The 14,059-nt window shown below is 66.2% G+C and overlaps 39 non-coding genes across 39 annotated transcripts; all 39 read left to right on the top strand.

Moving 5' to 3' along the window:
* Positions 1-170: 170 nt before the first annotated feature.
* LOC138065354 (5S ribosomal RNA) lies at positions 171-289 on the top strand. Its single transcript, XR_011138421.1, has one exon. It is a non-coding gene; the product is annotated as a 5S ribosomal RNA (ribosomal RNA).
* Positions 290-528: 239 nt separating this feature from the next.
* LOC138065352 (5S ribosomal RNA) lies at positions 529-647 on the top strand. Its single transcript, XR_011138419.1, has one exon. It is a non-coding gene; the product is annotated as a 5S ribosomal RNA (ribosomal RNA).
* Positions 648-887: 240 nt separating this feature from the next.
* LOC138065351 (5S ribosomal RNA) lies at positions 888-1,006 on the top strand. Its single transcript, XR_011138418.1, has one exon. It is a non-coding gene; the product is annotated as a 5S ribosomal RNA (ribosomal RNA).
* Positions 1,007-1,245: 239 nt separating this feature from the next.
* LOC138065350 (5S ribosomal RNA) lies at positions 1,246-1,364 on the top strand. Its single transcript, XR_011138417.1, has one exon. It is a non-coding gene; the product is annotated as a 5S ribosomal RNA (ribosomal RNA).
* Positions 1,365-1,605: 241 nt separating this feature from the next.
* On the top strand, positions 1,606-1,724 carry LOC138065349 (5S ribosomal RNA). Its single transcript, XR_011138416.1, has one exon. It is a non-coding gene; the product is annotated as a 5S ribosomal RNA (ribosomal RNA).
* Positions 1,725-1,964: 240 nt separating this feature from the next.
* LOC138065348 (5S ribosomal RNA) lies at positions 1,965-2,083 on the top strand. The gene has a single exon (XR_011138415.1). It is a non-coding gene; the product is annotated as a 5S ribosomal RNA (ribosomal RNA).
* A 250-nt stretch (positions 2,084-2,333) lies between these two features.
* LOC138065347 (5S ribosomal RNA) lies at positions 2,334-2,452 on the top strand. Its single transcript, XR_011138414.1, has one exon. It is a non-coding gene; the product is annotated as a 5S ribosomal RNA (ribosomal RNA).
* Positions 2,453-2,691: 239 nt separating this feature from the next.
* On the top strand, positions 2,692-2,810 carry LOC138065346 (5S ribosomal RNA). Its single transcript, XR_011138413.1, has one exon. It is a non-coding gene; the product is annotated as a 5S ribosomal RNA (ribosomal RNA).
* Positions 2,811-3,049: 239 nt separating this feature from the next.
* On the top strand, positions 3,050-3,168 carry LOC138065345 (5S ribosomal RNA). The gene has a single exon (XR_011138412.1). It is a non-coding gene; the product is annotated as a 5S ribosomal RNA (ribosomal RNA).
* Positions 3,169-3,407: 239 nt separating this feature from the next.
* LOC138065344 (5S ribosomal RNA) lies at positions 3,408-3,526 on the top strand. The gene has a single exon (XR_011138411.1). It is a non-coding gene; the product is annotated as a 5S ribosomal RNA (ribosomal RNA).
* A 241-nt stretch (positions 3,527-3,767) lies between these two features.
* LOC138065343 (5S ribosomal RNA) lies at positions 3,768-3,886 on the top strand. Its single transcript, XR_011138410.1, has one exon. It is a non-coding gene; the product is annotated as a 5S ribosomal RNA (ribosomal RNA).
* Positions 3,887-4,127: 241 nt separating this feature from the next.
* LOC138065341 (5S ribosomal RNA) lies at positions 4,128-4,246 on the top strand. Its single transcript, XR_011138408.1, has one exon. It is a non-coding gene; the product is annotated as a 5S ribosomal RNA (ribosomal RNA).
* Positions 4,247-4,486: 240 nt separating this feature from the next.
* LOC138065383 (5S ribosomal RNA) lies at positions 4,487-4,605 on the top strand. The gene has a single exon (XR_011138450.1). It is a non-coding gene; the product is annotated as a 5S ribosomal RNA (ribosomal RNA).
* A 240-nt stretch (positions 4,606-4,845) lies between these two features.
* LOC138065340 (5S ribosomal RNA) lies at positions 4,846-4,964 on the top strand. The gene has a single exon (XR_011138407.1). It is a non-coding gene; the product is annotated as a 5S ribosomal RNA (ribosomal RNA).
* Positions 4,965-5,205: 241 nt separating this feature from the next.
* Positions 5,206-5,324, top strand: LOC138065339 (5S ribosomal RNA). The gene has a single exon (XR_011138406.1). It is a non-coding gene; the product is annotated as a 5S ribosomal RNA (ribosomal RNA).
* A 240-nt stretch (positions 5,325-5,564) lies between these two features.
* LOC138065338 (5S ribosomal RNA) lies at positions 5,565-5,683 on the top strand. The gene has a single exon (XR_011138405.1). It is a non-coding gene; the product is annotated as a 5S ribosomal RNA (ribosomal RNA).
* Positions 5,684-5,923: 240 nt separating this feature from the next.
* Positions 5,924-6,042, top strand: LOC138065388 (5S ribosomal RNA). The gene has a single exon (XR_011138455.1). It is a non-coding gene; the product is annotated as a 5S ribosomal RNA (ribosomal RNA).
* A 240-nt stretch (positions 6,043-6,282) lies between these two features.
* LOC138065337 (5S ribosomal RNA) lies at positions 6,283-6,401 on the top strand. The gene has a single exon (XR_011138404.1). It is a non-coding gene; the product is annotated as a 5S ribosomal RNA (ribosomal RNA).
* Positions 6,402-6,641: 240 nt separating this feature from the next.
* On the top strand, positions 6,642-6,760 carry LOC138065336 (5S ribosomal RNA). The gene has a single exon (XR_011138403.1). It is a non-coding gene; the product is annotated as a 5S ribosomal RNA (ribosomal RNA).
* A 240-nt stretch (positions 6,761-7,000) lies between these two features.
* On the top strand, positions 7,001-7,119 carry LOC138065335 (5S ribosomal RNA). The gene has a single exon (XR_011138402.1). It is a non-coding gene; the product is annotated as a 5S ribosomal RNA (ribosomal RNA).
* A 240-nt stretch (positions 7,120-7,359) lies between these two features.
* Positions 7,360-7,478, top strand: LOC138065404 (5S ribosomal RNA). The gene has a single exon (XR_011138471.1). It is a non-coding gene; the product is annotated as a 5S ribosomal RNA (ribosomal RNA).
* A 240-nt stretch (positions 7,479-7,718) lies between these two features.
* LOC138065334 (5S ribosomal RNA) lies at positions 7,719-7,837 on the top strand. Its single transcript, XR_011138401.1, has one exon. It is a non-coding gene; the product is annotated as a 5S ribosomal RNA (ribosomal RNA).
* A 240-nt stretch (positions 7,838-8,077) lies between these two features.
* On the top strand, positions 8,078-8,196 carry LOC138065385 (5S ribosomal RNA). Its single transcript, XR_011138452.1, has one exon. It is a non-coding gene; the product is annotated as a 5S ribosomal RNA (ribosomal RNA).
* Positions 8,197-8,436: 240 nt separating this feature from the next.
* LOC138065333 (5S ribosomal RNA) lies at positions 8,437-8,555 on the top strand. Its single transcript, XR_011138400.1, has one exon. It is a non-coding gene; the product is annotated as a 5S ribosomal RNA (ribosomal RNA).
* Positions 8,556-8,795: 240 nt separating this feature from the next.
* On the top strand, positions 8,796-8,914 carry LOC138065332 (5S ribosomal RNA). Its single transcript, XR_011138399.1, has one exon. It is a non-coding gene; the product is annotated as a 5S ribosomal RNA (ribosomal RNA).
* A 239-nt stretch (positions 8,915-9,153) lies between these two features.
* On the top strand, positions 9,154-9,272 carry LOC138065330 (5S ribosomal RNA). The gene has a single exon (XR_011138397.1). It is a non-coding gene; the product is annotated as a 5S ribosomal RNA (ribosomal RNA).
* Positions 9,273-9,512: 240 nt separating this feature from the next.
* On the top strand, positions 9,513-9,631 carry LOC138065401 (5S ribosomal RNA). The gene has a single exon (XR_011138468.1). It is a non-coding gene; the product is annotated as a 5S ribosomal RNA (ribosomal RNA).
* A 240-nt stretch (positions 9,632-9,871) lies between these two features.
* On the top strand, positions 9,872-9,990 carry LOC138065329 (5S ribosomal RNA). Its single transcript, XR_011138396.1, has one exon. It is a non-coding gene; the product is annotated as a 5S ribosomal RNA (ribosomal RNA).
* Positions 9,991-10,231: 241 nt separating this feature from the next.
* Positions 10,232-10,350, top strand: LOC138065328 (5S ribosomal RNA). The gene has a single exon (XR_011138395.1). It is a non-coding gene; the product is annotated as a 5S ribosomal RNA (ribosomal RNA).
* Positions 10,351-10,589: 239 nt separating this feature from the next.
* Positions 10,590-10,708, top strand: LOC138065327 (5S ribosomal RNA). Its single transcript, XR_011138394.1, has one exon. It is a non-coding gene; the product is annotated as a 5S ribosomal RNA (ribosomal RNA).
* Positions 10,709-10,949: 241 nt separating this feature from the next.
* LOC138065326 (5S ribosomal RNA) lies at positions 10,950-11,068 on the top strand. Its single transcript, XR_011138393.1, has one exon. It is a non-coding gene; the product is annotated as a 5S ribosomal RNA (ribosomal RNA).
* Positions 11,069-11,308: 240 nt separating this feature from the next.
* Positions 11,309-11,427, top strand: LOC138065325 (5S ribosomal RNA). Its single transcript, XR_011138392.1, has one exon. It is a non-coding gene; the product is annotated as a 5S ribosomal RNA (ribosomal RNA).
* Positions 11,428-11,667: 240 nt separating this feature from the next.
* Positions 11,668-11,786, top strand: LOC138065398 (5S ribosomal RNA). Its single transcript, XR_011138465.1, has one exon. It is a non-coding gene; the product is annotated as a 5S ribosomal RNA (ribosomal RNA).
* Positions 11,787-12,026: 240 nt separating this feature from the next.
* On the top strand, positions 12,027-12,145 carry LOC138065324 (5S ribosomal RNA). The gene has a single exon (XR_011138391.1). It is a non-coding gene; the product is annotated as a 5S ribosomal RNA (ribosomal RNA).
* A 240-nt stretch (positions 12,146-12,385) lies between these two features.
* Positions 12,386-12,504, top strand: LOC138065323 (5S ribosomal RNA). The gene has a single exon (XR_011138390.1). It is a non-coding gene; the product is annotated as a 5S ribosomal RNA (ribosomal RNA).
* Positions 12,505-12,744: 240 nt separating this feature from the next.
* LOC138065322 (5S ribosomal RNA) lies at positions 12,745-12,863 on the top strand. Its single transcript, XR_011138389.1, has one exon. It is a non-coding gene; the product is annotated as a 5S ribosomal RNA (ribosomal RNA).
* Positions 12,864-13,103: 240 nt separating this feature from the next.
* LOC138065321 (5S ribosomal RNA) lies at positions 13,104-13,222 on the top strand. The gene has a single exon (XR_011138388.1). It is a non-coding gene; the product is annotated as a 5S ribosomal RNA (ribosomal RNA).
* Positions 13,223-13,462: 240 nt separating this feature from the next.
* LOC138065319 (5S ribosomal RNA) lies at positions 13,463-13,581 on the top strand. The gene has a single exon (XR_011138386.1). It is a non-coding gene; the product is annotated as a 5S ribosomal RNA (ribosomal RNA).
* Positions 13,582-13,821: 240 nt separating this feature from the next.
* On the top strand, positions 13,822-13,940 carry LOC138065318 (5S ribosomal RNA). The gene has a single exon (XR_011138385.1). It is a non-coding gene; the product is annotated as a 5S ribosomal RNA (ribosomal RNA).
* Positions 13,941-14,059: the final 119 nt, after the last annotated feature.

Below are 14,059 nucleotides of genomic sequence, written 5' to 3'. Positions count from 1 at the left end.
TGTGTGGGGTGTTGTTGCGTGTGGGTGTTGGTGGGTGTTGTGTAGGGGGGAGTGTGGCGGAGGTGGGTGGGGAGGGTGGCTGGTGTGCGGGGCGGGTGTTGAGCGAGTGGGCATGAGATGTGCGGGAGGTGGGGGGTGTTGTGAAGGGGGTGTGCGTGGGGGAGGGTGTTGCCTACGGCCATACCACCCTGAGAACGCCCGATCTCGTCTGATCTCGGAAGCTAAGCAGGGTCGGGCCCGGTTAGTACTTGGATGGGAGACCGCCTGGGAATACCGGGTGCTGTAGGCTTTTGCGGGTGGGGAGCAGTGGGGCGTGGCTCGGGGCGTGTGTTTTGTGGGGGGGGGAGTTGCGGGAGGCTGTGTGGGGTGTTGTTGCGTGTGGGTGTTGGTGGGTGTTGTGTAGGGGGGAGTGTGGCGGAGGTGGGTGGGGAGGGTGGCTGGTGTGCGGGGCGGGTGTTGGGCGAGGGGGCGTGAGATGTGCGGGAGGTGGGGGGTGTTGTGAAGGGGGTGTGCGTGGGGGAGGGTGTTGCCTACGGCCATACCACCCTGAGAACGCCCGATCTCGTCTGATCTCGGAAGCTAAGCAGGGTCGGGCCCGGTTAGTACTTGGATGGGAGACCGCCTGGGAATACCGGGTGCTGTAGGCTTTTGCGGGTGGGGAGCAGCGGGGCGTGGCTCGGGGCGTGTGTTTTGTGGGGGGGGGGAGTTGCGGGAGGCTGTGTGGGGTGTTGTTGCGTGTGGGTGTTGGTGGGTGTTGTGTAGGGGGGAGTGTGGCGGAGGTGGGTGGGGAGGGTGGCTGGTGTGCGGGGCGGGTGTTGGGCGAGGGGGCGTGAGATGTGCGGGAGGTGGGGGGTGTTGTGAAGGGGGTGTGCGTGGGGGAGGGTGTTGCCTACGGCCATACCACCCTGAGAACGCCCGATCTCGTCTGATCTCGGAAGCTAAGCAGGGTCGGGCCCGGTTAGTACTTGGATGGGAGACCGCCTGGGAATACCGGGTGCTGTAGGCTTTAGCGGGTGGGGAGCAGCGGGGTGTGGCTCGGGGCGTGTGTTTTGTGGGGGGGGGAGTTGCGGGAGGCTGTGTGGGGTGTTGTTGCGTGTGGGTGTTGGTGGGTGTTGTGTAGGGGGGAGTGTGGCGGAGGTGGGTGGGGAGGGTGGCTGGTGTGCGGGGCGGGTGTTGGGCGAGGGGGCGTGATATGTGCGGGAGGTGGGGGGTGTTGTGAAGGGGGTGTGCGTGGGGGAGGGTGTTGCCTACGGCCATACCACCCTGAGAACGCCCGATCTCGTCTGATCTCGGAAGCTAAGCAGGGTCGGGCCCGGTTAGTACTTGGATGGGAGACCGCCTGGGAATACCGGGTGCTGTAGGCTTTTGCGGGTGGGGAGCAGCGGGGCGTTGCTCGGGGGCGTGTGTTTTGTGGGGGGGGGGAGTTGCGGGAGGCTGTGTGGGGTGTTGTTGCGTGTGGGTGTTGGTGGGTGTTGTGTAGGGGGGAGTGTGGCGGAGGTGGGTGGGGAGGGTGGCTGGTGTGCGGGGCGGGTGTTGGGCGAGGGGGCGTGAGATGTGCGGGAGGTGGGGGGTGTTGTGAAGGGGGTGTGCGTGGGGGAGGGTGTTGCCTACGGCCATACCACCCTGAGAACGCCCGATCTCGTCTGATCTCGGAAGCTAAGCAGGGTCGGGCCCGGTTAGTACTTGGATGGGAGACCGCCTGGGAATACCGGGTGCTGTAGGCTTTTGCGGGTGGGGAGCAGCGGGGCGTGGCTCGGGGGCGTGTGTTTTGTGGGGGGGGGAGTTGCGGGAGGCTGTGTGGGGTGTTGTTGCGTGTGGGTGTTGGTGGGTGTTGTGTAGGGGGGAGTGTGGCGGAGGTGGGTGGGGAGGGTGGCTGGTGTGCGGGGCGGGTGTTGGGCGAGGGGGCGTGAGATGTGCGGGAGGTGGGGGGTGTTGTGAAGGGGGTGTGCGTGGGGGAGGGTGTTGCCTACGGCCATACCACCCTGAGAACGCCCGATCTCGTCTGATCTCGGAAGCTAAGCAGGGTCGGGCCCGGTTAGTACTTGGATGGGAGACCGCCTGGGAATACCGGGTGCTGTAGGCTTTTGCGGGTGGGGAGCAGCGGGGCGTGGCTCGGGGCGTGTGTTTTGTGGGGGGGGGGAGTTGCGGGAGGCTGTGTGGGGTGTTGTTGCGTGTGGGTGTTGGTGGGTGTTGGTGGGTGTTGTGTAGGGGGGAGTGTGGCGGAGGTGGGTGGGGAGGGTGGCTGGTGTGCGGGGCGGGTGTTGGGCGAGGGGGCGTGAGATGTGCGGGAGGTGGGGGGTGTTGTGAAGGGGGTGTGCGTGGGGGAGGGTGTTGCCTACGGCCATACCACCCTGAGAACGCCCGATCTCGTCTGATCTCGGAAGCTAAGCAGGGTCGGGCCCGGTTAGTACTTGGATGGGAGACCGCCTGGGAATACCGGGTGCTGTAGGCTTTTGCGGGTGGGGAGCAGCGGGGCGTGGCTCGGGGCGTGTGTTTTGTGGGGAGGGGAGTTGCGGGAGGCTGTGTGGGGTGTTGTTGCGTTTGGGTGTTGGTGGGTGTTGTGTAGGGGGGAGTGTGGCGGAGGTGGGTGGGGAGGGTGGCTGGTGTGCGGGGCGGGTGTTGGGCGAGGGGGCGTGATATGTGCGGGAGGTGGGGGGTGTTGTGAAGGGGGTGTGCGTGGGGGAGGGTGTTGCCTACGGCCATACCACCCTGAGAACGCCCGATCTCGTCTGATCTCGGAAGCTAAGCAGGGTCGGGCCCGGTTAGTACTTGGATGGGAGACCGCCTGGGAATACCGGGTGCTGTAGGCTTTTGCGGGTGGGGAGCAGCGGGGCGTGGCTCGGGGCGTGTGTTTTGTGGGGGGGGGAGTTGCGGGAGGCTGTGTGGGGTGTTGTTGCGTGTGGGTGTTGGTGGGTGTTGTGTAGGGGGGAGTGTGGCGGAGGTGGGTGGGGAGGGTGGCTGGTGTGCGGGGCGGGTGTTGGGCGAGGGGGCGTGAGATGTGTGGGAGGTGGGGGGTGTTGTGAAGGGGGTGTGCGTGGGGGAGGGTGTTGCCTACGGCCATACCACCCTGAGAACGCCCGATCTCGTCTGATCTCGGAAGCTAAGCAGGGTCGGGCCCGGTTAGTACTTGGATGGGAGACCGCCTGGGAATACCGGGTGCTGTAGGCTTTTGCGGGTGGGGAGCAGCGGGGCGTGGCTCGGGGCGTGTGTTTTGTGGGGGGGGGAGTTGCGGGAGGCTGTGTGGGGTGTTGTTGCGTTTGGGTGTTGGTGGGTGTTGTGTAGGGGGGAGTGTGGCGGAGGTGGGTGGGGAGGGTGGCTGGTGTGCGGGGCGGGTGTTGGGCGAGGGGGCGTGATATGTGCGGGAGGTGGGGGGTGTTGTGAAGGGGGTGTGCGTGGGGGAGGGTGTTGCCTACGGCCATACCACCCTGAGAACGCCCGATCTCGTCTGATCTCGGAAGCTAAGCAGGGTCGGGCCCGGTTAGTACTTGGATGGGAGACCGCCTGGGAATACCGGGTGCTGTAGGCTTTTGCGGGTGGGGAGCAGTGGGGCGTGGCTCGGGGGCGTGTGTTTTGTGGGGGGGGGGAGTTGCGGGAGGCTGTGTGGGGTGTTGTTGCGTTTGGGTGTTGGTGGGTGTTGTGTAGGGGGGAGTGTGGCGGAGGTGGGTGGGGAGGGTGGCTGGTGTGCGGGGCGGGTGTTGGGCGAGGGGGCGTGATATGTGCGGGAGGTGGGGGGTGTTGTGAAGGGGGTGTGCGTGGGGGAGGGTGTTGCCTACGGCCATACCACCCTGAGAACGCCCGATCTCGTCTGATCTCGGAAGCTAAGCAGGGTCGGGCCCGGTTAGTACTTGGATGGGAGACCGCCTGGGAATACCGGGTGCTGTAGGCTTTTGCGGGTGGGGAGCAGCGGGGCGTGGCTCGGGGGCGTGTGTTTTGTGGGGGGGGGGAGTTGCGGGAGGCTGTGTGGGGTGTTGTTGCGTGTGGGTGTTGGTGGGTGTTGTGTAGGGGGGAGTGTGGCGGAGGTGGGTGGGGAGGGTGGCTGGTGTGCGGGGCGGGTGTTGGGCGAGGGGGCGTGAGATGTGCGGGAGGTGGGGGGTGTTGTGAAGGGGGTGTGCGTGGGGGAGGGTGTTGCCTACGGCCATACCACCCTGAGAACGCCCGATCTCGTCTGATCTCGGAAGCTAAGCAGGGTCGGGCCCGGTTAGTACTTGGATGGGAGACCGCCTGGGAATACCGGGTGCTGTAGGCTTTTGCGGGTGGGGAGCAGCGGGGCGTGGCTCGGGGCGTGTGTTTTGTGGGGGGGGGGAGTTGCGGGAGGCTGTGTGGGGTGTTGTTGCGTTTGGGTGTTGGTGGGTGTTGTGTAGGGGGGAGTGTGGCGGAGGTGGGTGGGGAGGGTGGCTGGTGTGCGGGGCGGGTGTTGGGCGAGGGGGCGTGATATGTGCGGGAGGTGGGGGGTGTTGTGAAGGGGGTGTGCGTGGGGGAGGGTGTTGCCTACAGCCATACCACCCTGAGAACGCCCGATCTCGTCTGATCTCGGAAGCTAAGCAGGGTCGGGCCCGGTTAGTACTTGGATGGGAGACCGCCTGGGAATACCGGGTGCTGTAGGCTTTTGCGGGTGGGGAGCAGCGGGGCGTGGCTCGGGGCGTGTGTTTTGTGGGGGGGGGGAGTTGCGGGAGGCTGTGTGGGGTGTTGTTGCGTTTGGGTGTTGGTGGGTGTTGTGTAGGGGGGAGTGTGGCGGAGGTGGGTGGGGAGGGTGGCTGGTGTGCGGGGCGGGTGTTGGGCGAGGGGGCGTGAGATGTGCGGGAGGTGGGGGGTGTTGTGAAGGGGGTGTGCGTGGGGGAGGGTGTTGCCTACGGCCATACCACCCTGAGAACGCCCGATCTCGTCTGATCTCGGAAGCTAAGCAGGGTCGGGCCCGGTTAGTACTTGGATGGGAGACCGCCTGGGAATACCGGGTGCTGTAGGCTTTTGCGGGTGGGGAGCAGCGGGGCGTGGCTCGGGGGCGTGTGTTTTGTGGGGGGGGGGAGTTGCGGGAGGCTGTGTGGGGTGTTGTTGCGTGTGGGTGTTGGTGGGTGTTGTGTAGGGGGGAGTGTGGCGGAGGTGGGTGGGGAGGGTGGCTGGTGTGCGGGGCGGGTGTTGGGCGAGGGGGCGTGAGATGTGTGGGAGGTGGGGGGTGTTGTGAAGGGGGTGTGCGTGGGGGAGGGTGTTGCCTACGGCCATACCACCCTGAGAACGCCCGATCTCGTCTGATCTCGGAAGCTAAGCAGGGTCGGGCCCGGTTAGTACTTGGATGGGAGACCGCCTGGGAATACCGGGTGCTGTAGGCTTTTGCGGGTGGGGAGCAGCGGGGCGTGGCTCGGGGCGTGTGTTTTGTGGGGGGGGGGAGTTGCGGGAGGCTGTGTGGGGTGTTGTTGCGTTTGGGTGTTGGTGGGTGTTGTGTAGGGGGGAGTGTGGCGGAGGTGGGTGGGGAGGGTGGCTGGTGTGCGGGGCGGGTGTTGGGCGAGGGGGCGTGAGATGTGCGGGAGGTGGGGGGTGTTGTGAAGGGGGTGTGCGTGGGGGAGGGTGTTGCCTACGGCCATACCACCCTGAGAACGCCCGATCTCGTCTGATCTCGGAAGCTAAGCAGGGTCGGGCCCGGTTAGTACTTGGATGGGAGACCGCCTGGGAATACCGGGTGCTGTAGGCTTTTGCGGGTGGGGAGCAGCGGGGCGTGGCTCGGGGGCGTGTGTTTTGTGGGGGGGGGAGTTGCGGGAGGCTGTGTGGGGTGTTGTTGCGTGTGGGTGTTGGTGGGTGTTGTGTAGGGGGGAGTGTGGCAGAGGTGGGTGGGGAGGGTGGCTGGTGTGCGGGGCGGGTGTTGGGCGAGGGGGCGTGAGATGTGCGGGAGGTGGGGGGTGTTGTGAAGGGGGTGTGCGTGGGGGAGGGTGTTGCCTACGGCCATACCACCCTGAGAACGCCCGATCTCGTCTGATCTCGGAAGCTAAGCAGGGTCGGGCCCGGTTAGTACTTGGATGGGAGACCGCCTGGGAATACTGGGTGCTGTAGGCTTTTGCGGGTGGGGAGCAGCGGGGCGTGGCTCGGGGGCGTGTGTTTTGTGGGGGGGGGAGTTGCGGGAGGCTGTGTGGGGTGTTGTTGCGTGTGGGTGTTGGTGGGTGTTGTGTAGGGGGGAGTGTGGCGGAGGTGGGTGGGGAGGGTGGCTGGTGTGCGGGGCGGGTGTTGGGCGAGGGGGCGTGAGATGTGCGGGAGGTGGGGGGTGTTGTGAAGGGGGTGTGCGTGGGGGAGGGTGTTGCCTACGGCCATACCACCCTGAGAACGCCCGATCTCGTCTGATCTCGGAAGCTAAGCAGGGTCGGGCCCGGTTAGTACTTGGATGGGAGACCGCCTGGGAATACCGGGTGCTGTAGGCTTTTGCGGGTGGGGAGCAGCGGGGCGTGGCTCGGGGGCGTGTGTTTTGTGGGGGGGGGAGTTGCGGGAGGCTGTCTGGGGTGTTGTTGCGTGTGGGTGTTGGTGGGTGTTGTGTAGGGGGGAGTGTGGCGGAGGTGGGTGGGGAGGGTGGCTGGTGTGCGGGGCAGGTGTTGGGCGAGGGGGCGTGAGATGTGCGGGAGGTGGGGGGTGTTGTGAAGGGGGTGTGCGTGGGGGAGGGCGTTGCCTACGGCCATACCACCCTGAGAACGCCCGATCTCGTCTGATCTCGGAAGCTAAGCAGGGTCGGGCCCGGTTAGTACTTGGATGGGAGACCGCCTGGGAATACCGGGTGCTGTAGGCTTTTGCGGGTGGGGAGCAGCGGGGCGTGGCTCGGGGGCGTGTGTTTTGTGGGGGGGGGAGTTGCGGGAGGCTGTGTGGGGTGTTGTTGCGTGTGGGTGTTGGTGGGTGTTGTGTAGGGGGGAGTGTGGCGGAGGTGGGTGGGGAGGGTGGCTGGTGTGCGGGGCGGGTGTTGGGCGAGGGGGCGTGAGATGTGCGGGAGGTGGGGGGTGTTGTGAAGGGGGTGTGCGTGGGGGAGGGTGTTGCCTACGGCCATACCACCCTGAGAACGCCCGATCTCGTCTGATCTCGGAAGCTAAGCAGGGTCGGGCCCGGTTAGTACTTGGATGGGAGACCGCCTGGGAATACCGGGTGCTGTAGGCTTTTGCGGGTGGGGAGCAGCGGGGCGTGGCTCGGGGGCGTGTGTTTTGTGGGGGGGGGAGTTGCGGGAGGCTGTGTGGGGTGTTGTTGCGTGTGGGTGTTGGTGGGTGTTGTGTAGGGGGGAGTGTGGCGGAGGTGGGTGGGGAGGGTGGCTGGTGTGCGGGGCGGGTGTTGGGCGAGGGGGCGTGAGATGTGCGGGAGGTGGGGGGTGTTGTGAAGGGGGTGTGCGTGGGGGAGGGCGTTGCCTACGGCCATACCACCCTGAGAACGCCCGATCTCGTCTGATCTCGGAAGCTAAGCAGGGTCGGGCCCGGTTAGTACTTGGGTGGGAGACCGCCCGGGAATACCGAGTGCTGTAGGCTTTTGCGGGTGGGGAGGAGTGGGGCGTGGCTCGGGGGCGTGTGTTTTGTGGGGGGGGGAGTTGCGGGAGGCTGTGTGGGGTGTTGTTGCGTGTGGGTGTTGGTGGGTGTTGTGTAGGGGGGAGTGTGGCGGAGGTGGGTGGGGAGGGTGGCTGGTGTGCGGGGCGGGTGTTGGGCGAGGGGGCGTGAGATGTGTGGGAGGTGGGGGGTGTTGTGAAGGGGGTGTGCGTGGGGGAGGGTGTTGCCTACGGCCATACCACCCTGAGAACGCCCGATCTCGTCTGATCTCGGAAGCTAAGCAGGGTCGGGCCCGGTTAGTACTTGGATGGGAGACCGCCTGGGAATACCGGGTGCTGTAGGCTTTTGCGGGTGGGGAGCAGCGGGGCGTGGCTCGGGGGCGTGTGTTTTGTGGGGGGGGGAGTTGCGGGAGGCTGTGTGGGGTGTTGTTGCGTGTGGGTGTTGGTGGGTGTTGTGTAGGGGGGAGTGTGGCGGAGGTGGGTGGGGAGGGTGGCTGGTGTGCGGGGCGGGTGTTGGGCGAGGGGGCGTGAGATGTGCGGGAGGTGGGGGGTGTTGTGAAGGGGGTGTGCGTGGGGGAGGGTGTTGCCTACGGCCATACCACCCTGAGAACGCCCGATCTCGTCTGATCTCGGAAGCTAAGCAGGGTCGGGCCCGGTTAGTACTTGGATGGGAGACCGCCCGGGAATACCGGGTGCTGTAGGCTTTTGCGGGTGGGGAGCAGCGGGGCGTGGCTCGGGGGCGTGTGTTTTGTGGGGGGGGGAGTTGCGGGAGGCTGTGTGGGGTGTTGTTGCGTGTGGGTGTTGGTGGGTGTTGTGTAGGGGGGAGTGTGGCGGAGGTGGGTGGGGAGGGTGGCTGGTGTGCGGGGCGGGTGTTGGGCGAGGGGGCGTGAGATGTGCGGGAGGTGGGGGGTGTTGTGAAGGGGGTGTGCGTGGGGGAGGGTGTTGCCTACGGCCATACCACCCTGAGAACGCCCGATCTCGTCTGATCTCGGAAGCTAAGCAGGGTCGGGCCCGGTTAGTACTTGGATGGGAGACCGCCTGGGAATACCGGGTGCTGTAGGCTTTTGCGGGTGGGGAGGAGTGGGGCGTGGCTCGGGGGCGTGTGTTTTGTGGGGGGGGGAGTTGCGGGAGGCTGTGTGGGGTGTTGTTGCGTGTGGGTGTTGGTGGGTGTTGTGTAGGGGGGAGTGTGGCGGAGGTGGGTGGGGAGGGTGGCTGGTGTGCGGGGCGGGTGTTGGGCGAGGGGGCGTGAGATGTGCGGGAGGTGGGGGGTGTTGTGAAGGGGGTGTGCGTGGGGGAGGGTGTTGCCTACGGCCATACCACCCTGAGAACGCCCGATCTCGTCTGATCTCGGAAGCTAAGCAGGGTCGGGCCCGGTTAGTACTTGGATGGGAGACCGCCTGGGAATACCGGGTGCTGTAGGCTTTAGCGGGTGGGGAGCAGCGGGGCGTGGCTCGGGGGCGTGTGTTTTGTGGGGGGGGAGTTGCGGGAGGCTGTGTGGGGTGTTGTTGCGTGTGGGTGTTGGTGGGTGTTGTGTAGGGGGGAGTGTGGCGGAGGTGGGTGGGGAGGGTGGCTGGTGTGCGGGGCGGGTGTTGGGCGAGGGGGCGTGAGATGTGCGGGAGGTGGGGGGTGTTGTGAAGGGGGTGTGCGTGGGGGAGGGTGTTGCCTACGGCCATACCACCCTGAGAACGCCCGATCTCGTCTGATCTCGGAAGCTAAGCAGGGTCGGGCCCGGTTAGTACTTGGATGGGAGACCGCCTGGGAATACCGGGTGCTGTAGGCTTTTGCGGGTGGGGAGCAGCGGGGCGTGGCTCGGGGGCGTGTGTTTTGTGGGGGGGGGAGTTGCGGGAGGCTGTGTGGGGTGTTGTTGCGTTTGGGTGTTGGTGGGTGTTGTGTAGGGGGGAGTGTGGCGGAGGTGGGTGGGGAGGGTGGCTGGTGTGCGGGGCGGGTGTTGGGCGAGGGGGTGTGAGATGTGCGGGAGGTGGGGGGTGTTGTGAAGGGGGTGTGCGTGGGGGAGGGTGTTGCCTACGGCCATACCAACCTGAGAACGCCCGATCTCGTCTGATCTCGGAAGCTAAGCAGGGTCGGGCCCGGTTAGTACTTGGATGGGAGACCGCCTGGGAATACCGGGTGCTGTAGGCTTTTGCGGGTGGGGAGCAGCGGGGCGTGGCTCGGGGGCGTGTGTTTTGTGGGGGGGGGAGTTGCGGGAGGCTGTGTGGGGTGTTGTTGCGTTTGGGTGTTGGTGGGTGTTGTGTAGGGGGGAGTGTGGCGGAGGTGGGTGGGGAGGGTGGCTGGTGTGCGGGGCGGGTGTTGGGCGAGGGGGCGTGAGATGTGCGGGAGGTGGGGGGTGTTGTGAAGGGGGTGTGCGTGGGGGAGGGTGTTGCCTACGGCCATACCACCCTGAGAACGCCCGATCTCGTCTGATCTCGGAAGCTAAGCAGGGTCGGGCCCGGTTAGTACTTGGATGGGAGACCGCCTGGGAATACCGGGTGCTGTAGGCTTTTGCGGGTGGGGAGGAGTGGGGCGTGGCTCGGGGGCGTGTGTTTTGTGGGGGGGGGGAGTTGCGGGAGGCTGTGTGGGGTGTTGTTGCGTGTGGGTGTTGGTGGGTGTTGTGTAGGGGGGAGTGTGGCGGAGGTGGGTGGGGAGGGTGGCTGGTGTGCGGGGCGGGTGTTGGGCGAGGGGGCGTGAGATGTGCGGGAGGTGGGGGGTGTTGTGAAGGGGGTGTGCGTGGGGGAGGGTGTTGCCTACGGCCATACCACCCTGAGAACGCCCGATCTCGTCTGATCTCGGAAGCTAAGCAGGGTCGGGCCCGGTTAGTACTTGGATGGGAGACCGCCTGGGAATACCGGGTGCTGTAGGCTTTTGCGGGTGGGGAGCAGCGGGGCGTGGCTCGGGGCGTGTGTTTTGTGGGGGGGGGAGTTGCGGGAGGCTGTGTGGGGTGTTGTTGCGTGTGGGTGTTGGTGGGTGTTGTGTAGGGGGGAGTGTGGCGGAGGTGGGTGGGGAGGGTGGCTGGTGTGCGGGGCGGGTGTTGGGCGAGGGGGCGTGATATGTGCAGGAGGTGGGGGGTGTTGTGAAGGGGGTGTGCGTGGGGGAGGGTGTTGCCTACGGCCATACCACCCTGAGAACGCCCGATCTCGTCTGATCTCGGAAGCTAAGCAGGGTCGGGCCCGGTTAGTACTTGGATGGGAGACCGCCTGGGAATACCGGGTGCTGTAGGCTTTTGCGGGTGGGGAGCAGCGGGGCGTGGCTCGGGGGCGTGTGTTTTGTGGGGGGGGGGAGTTGCGGGAGGCTGTGTGGGGTGTTGTTGCGTGTGGGTGTTGGTGGGTGTTGTGTAGGGGGGAGTGTGGCGGAGGTGGGTGGGGAGGGTGGCTGGTGTGCGGGGCGGGTGTTGGGCGAGAGGGCGTGAGATGTGCGGGAGGTGGGGGGTGTTGTGAAGGGGGTGTGCGTGGGGGAGGGTGTTGCCTACGGCCATACCACCCTGAGAACGCCCGATCTCGTCTGATCTCGGAAGCTAAGCAGGGTCGGGCCCGGTTAGTACTTGGATGGGAGACCGCCTGGGAATACCGGGTGCTGTAGGCTTTAGCGGGTGGGGAGCAGCGGGGCGTTGCTCGGGGGCGTGTGTTTTGTGGGGGGGGGAGTTGCGGGAGGCTGTGTGGGGTGTTGTTGCGTGTGGGTGTTGGTGGGTGTTGTGTAGGGGGGAGTGTGGCGGAGGTGGGTGGGGAGGGTGGCTGGTGTGCGGGGCGGGTGTTGGGCGAGGGGGCGTGAGATGTGCGGGAGGTGGGGGGTGTTGTGAAGGGGGTGTGCGTGGGGGAGGGTGTTGCCTACGGCCATACCACCCTGAGAACGCCCGATCTCGTCTGATCTCGGAAGCTAAGCAGGGTCGGGCCCGGTTAGTACTTGGATGGGAGACCGCCTGGGAATACCGGGTGCTGTAGGCTTTTGCGGGTGGGGAGCAGCGGGGCGTTGCTCGGGGGCGTGTGTTTTGTGGGGGGGGGAGTTGCGGGAGGCTGTGTGGGGTGTTGTTGCGTGTGGGTGTTGGTGGGTGTTGTGTAGGGGGGAGTGTGGCGGAGGTGGGTGGGGAGGGTGGCTGGTGTGCGGGGCGGGTGTTGGGCGAGGGGGCGTGAGATGTGCGGGAGGTGGGGGGTGTTGTGAAGGGGGTGTGCGTGGGGGAGGGTGTTGCCTACGGCCATACCACCCTGAGAACGCCCGATCTCGTCTGATCTCGGAAGCTAAGCAGGGTCGGGCCCAGTTAGTACTTGGATGGGAGACCGCCTGGGAATACCGGGTGCTGTAGGCTTTTGCGGGTGGGGAGCAGCGGGGCGTGGCTCGGGGCGTGTGTTTTGTGGGGGGGGGGAGTTGCGGGAGGCTGTGTGGGGTGTTGTTGCGTTTGGGTGTTGGTGGGTGTTGTGTAGGGGGGAGTGTGGCGGAGGTGGGTGGGGAGGGTGGCTGGTGTGCGGGGCGGGTGTTGGGCGAGGGGGCGTGAGATGTGCGGGAGGTGGGGGGTGTTGTGAAGGGGGTGTGCGTGGGGGAGGGTGTTGCCTACGGCCATACCACCCTGAGAACGCCCGATCTCGTCTGATCTCGGAAGCTAAGCAGGGTCGGGCCCGGTTAGTACTTGGATGGGAGACCGCCTGGGAATACCGGGTGCTGTAGGCTTTTGCGGGTGGGGAGCAGCGGGGCGTGGCTCGGGGGCGTGTGTTTTGTGGGGGGGGGAGTTGCGGGAGGCTGTGTGGGGTGTTGTTGCGTGTGGGTGTTGGTGGGTGTTGTGTAGGGGGGAGTGTGGCAGAGGTGGGTGGGGAGGGTGGCTGGTGTGCGGGGCGGGTGTTGGGCGAGGGGGTGTGAGATGTGCGGGAGGTGGGGGGTGTTGTGAAGGGGGTGTGCGTGGGGGAGGGTGTTGCCTACGGCCATACCACCCTGAGAACGCCCGATCTCGTCTGATCTCGGAAGCTAAGCAGGGTCGGGCCCGGTTAGTACTTGGATGGGAGACCGCCTGGGAATACCGGGTGCTGTAGGCTTTTGCGGGTGGGGAGCAGCGGGGCGTTGCTCGGGGGCGTGTGTTTTGTGGGGGGGGGAGTTGCGGGAGGCTGTGTGGGGTGTTGTTGCGTGTGGGTGTTGGTGGGTGTTGTGTAGGGGGGAGTGTGGCGGAGGTGGGTGGGGAGGGTGGCTGGTGTGCGGGGCGGGTGTTGGGCGAGGGGGCGTGAGATGTGCGGGAGGTGGGGGGTGTTGTGAAGGGGGTGTGCGTGGGGGAGGGTGTTGCCTACGGCCATACCACCCTGAGAACGCCCGATCTCGTCTGATCTCGGAAGCTAAGCAGGGTCGGGCCCGGTTAGTACTTGGATGGGAGACCGCCTGGGAATACCGGGTGCTGTAGGCTTTTGCGGGTGGGGAGCAGCGGGGCGTTGCTCGGGGGCGTGTGTTTTGTGGGGGGGGGAGTTGCGGGAGGCTGTGTGGGGTGTTGTTGCGTGTGGGTGTTGGTGGGTGTTGTGTAGGGGGGAGTGTGGCGGAGGTGGGTGGGGAGGGTGGCTGGTGTGCGGGGCGGGTGTTGGGCGAGGGGGCGTGAGATGTGCGGGAGGTGGGGGGTGTTGTGAAGGGGGTGTGCGTGGGGGAGGGTGTTGCCTACGGCCATACCACCCTGAGAACGCCCGATCTCGTCTGATCTCGGAAGCTAAGCAGGGTCGGGCCCGGTTAGTACTTGGATGGGAGACCGCCTGGGAATACCGGGTGCTGTAGGCTTTTGCGGGTGGGGAGCAGCGGGGCGTGGCTCGGGGGCGTGTGTTTTGTGGGGGGGGGAGTTGCGGGAGGCTGTGTGGGGTGTTGTTGCGTGTGGGTGTTGGTGGGTGTTGTGTAGGGGGGAGTGTGGCGGAGGTGGGTGGGGAGGGTGGCTGGTGTGCGGGGCGGGTGTTGGGCGAGAGGGCGTGAGATGTGCAGGAGGTGGGGGGTGTTGTGAAGGGGGTGTGCGTGGGGGAGGGTGTTGCCTACGGCCATACCACCCTGAGAACGCCCGATCTCGTCTGATCTCGGAAGCTAAGCAGGGTCGGGCCCGGTTAGTACTTGGATGGGAGACCGCCTGGGAATACCGGGTGCTGTAGGCTTTTGCGGGTGGGGAGCAGCGGGGCGTGGCTCGGGGGCGTGTGTTTTGTGGGGGGGGGAGTTGCGGGAGGCTGTGTGGGGTGTTGTTGCGTGTGGGTGTTGGTGGGTGTTGTGTAGGGGGGAGTGTGGCGGAGGTGGGTGGGGAGGGTGGCTGGTGTGCGGGGCGGGTGTTGGGCGAGGGGGCGTGAGATGTGCGGGAGGTGGGGGGTGTTGTGAAGGGGGTGTGCGTGGGGGAGGGTGCTGCCTACGGCCATACCACCCTGAGAACGCCCGATCTCGTCTGATCTCGGAAGCTAAGCAGGGTCGGGCCCGGTTAGTACTTGGATGGGAGACCGCCTGGGAATACCGGGTGCTGTAGGCTTTTGCGGGTGGGGAGCAGCGGGGCGTGGCTCGGGGCGTGTGTTTTGTGGGGGGGGGGAGTTGCGGGAGGCTGTGTGGGGTGTTGTTGCGTTTGGGTGTTGGTGGGTGTTGTGTAGGGGG

This window comes from Struthio camelus, unplaced genomic scaffold (genome assembly GCF_040807025.1).
Source record: "Struthio camelus isolate bStrCam1 unplaced genomic scaffold, bStrCam1.hap1 HAP1_SCAFFOLD_195, whole genome shotgun sequence".
In the NCBI taxonomy this organism is placed as follows: domain Eukaryota; kingdom Metazoa; phylum Chordata; class Aves; order Struthioniformes; family Struthionidae; genus Struthio; species Struthio camelus.
Note: the sequence above shows the minus strand (reverse complement) of the source record. Positions and strands in the feature narration are given on the sequence as shown.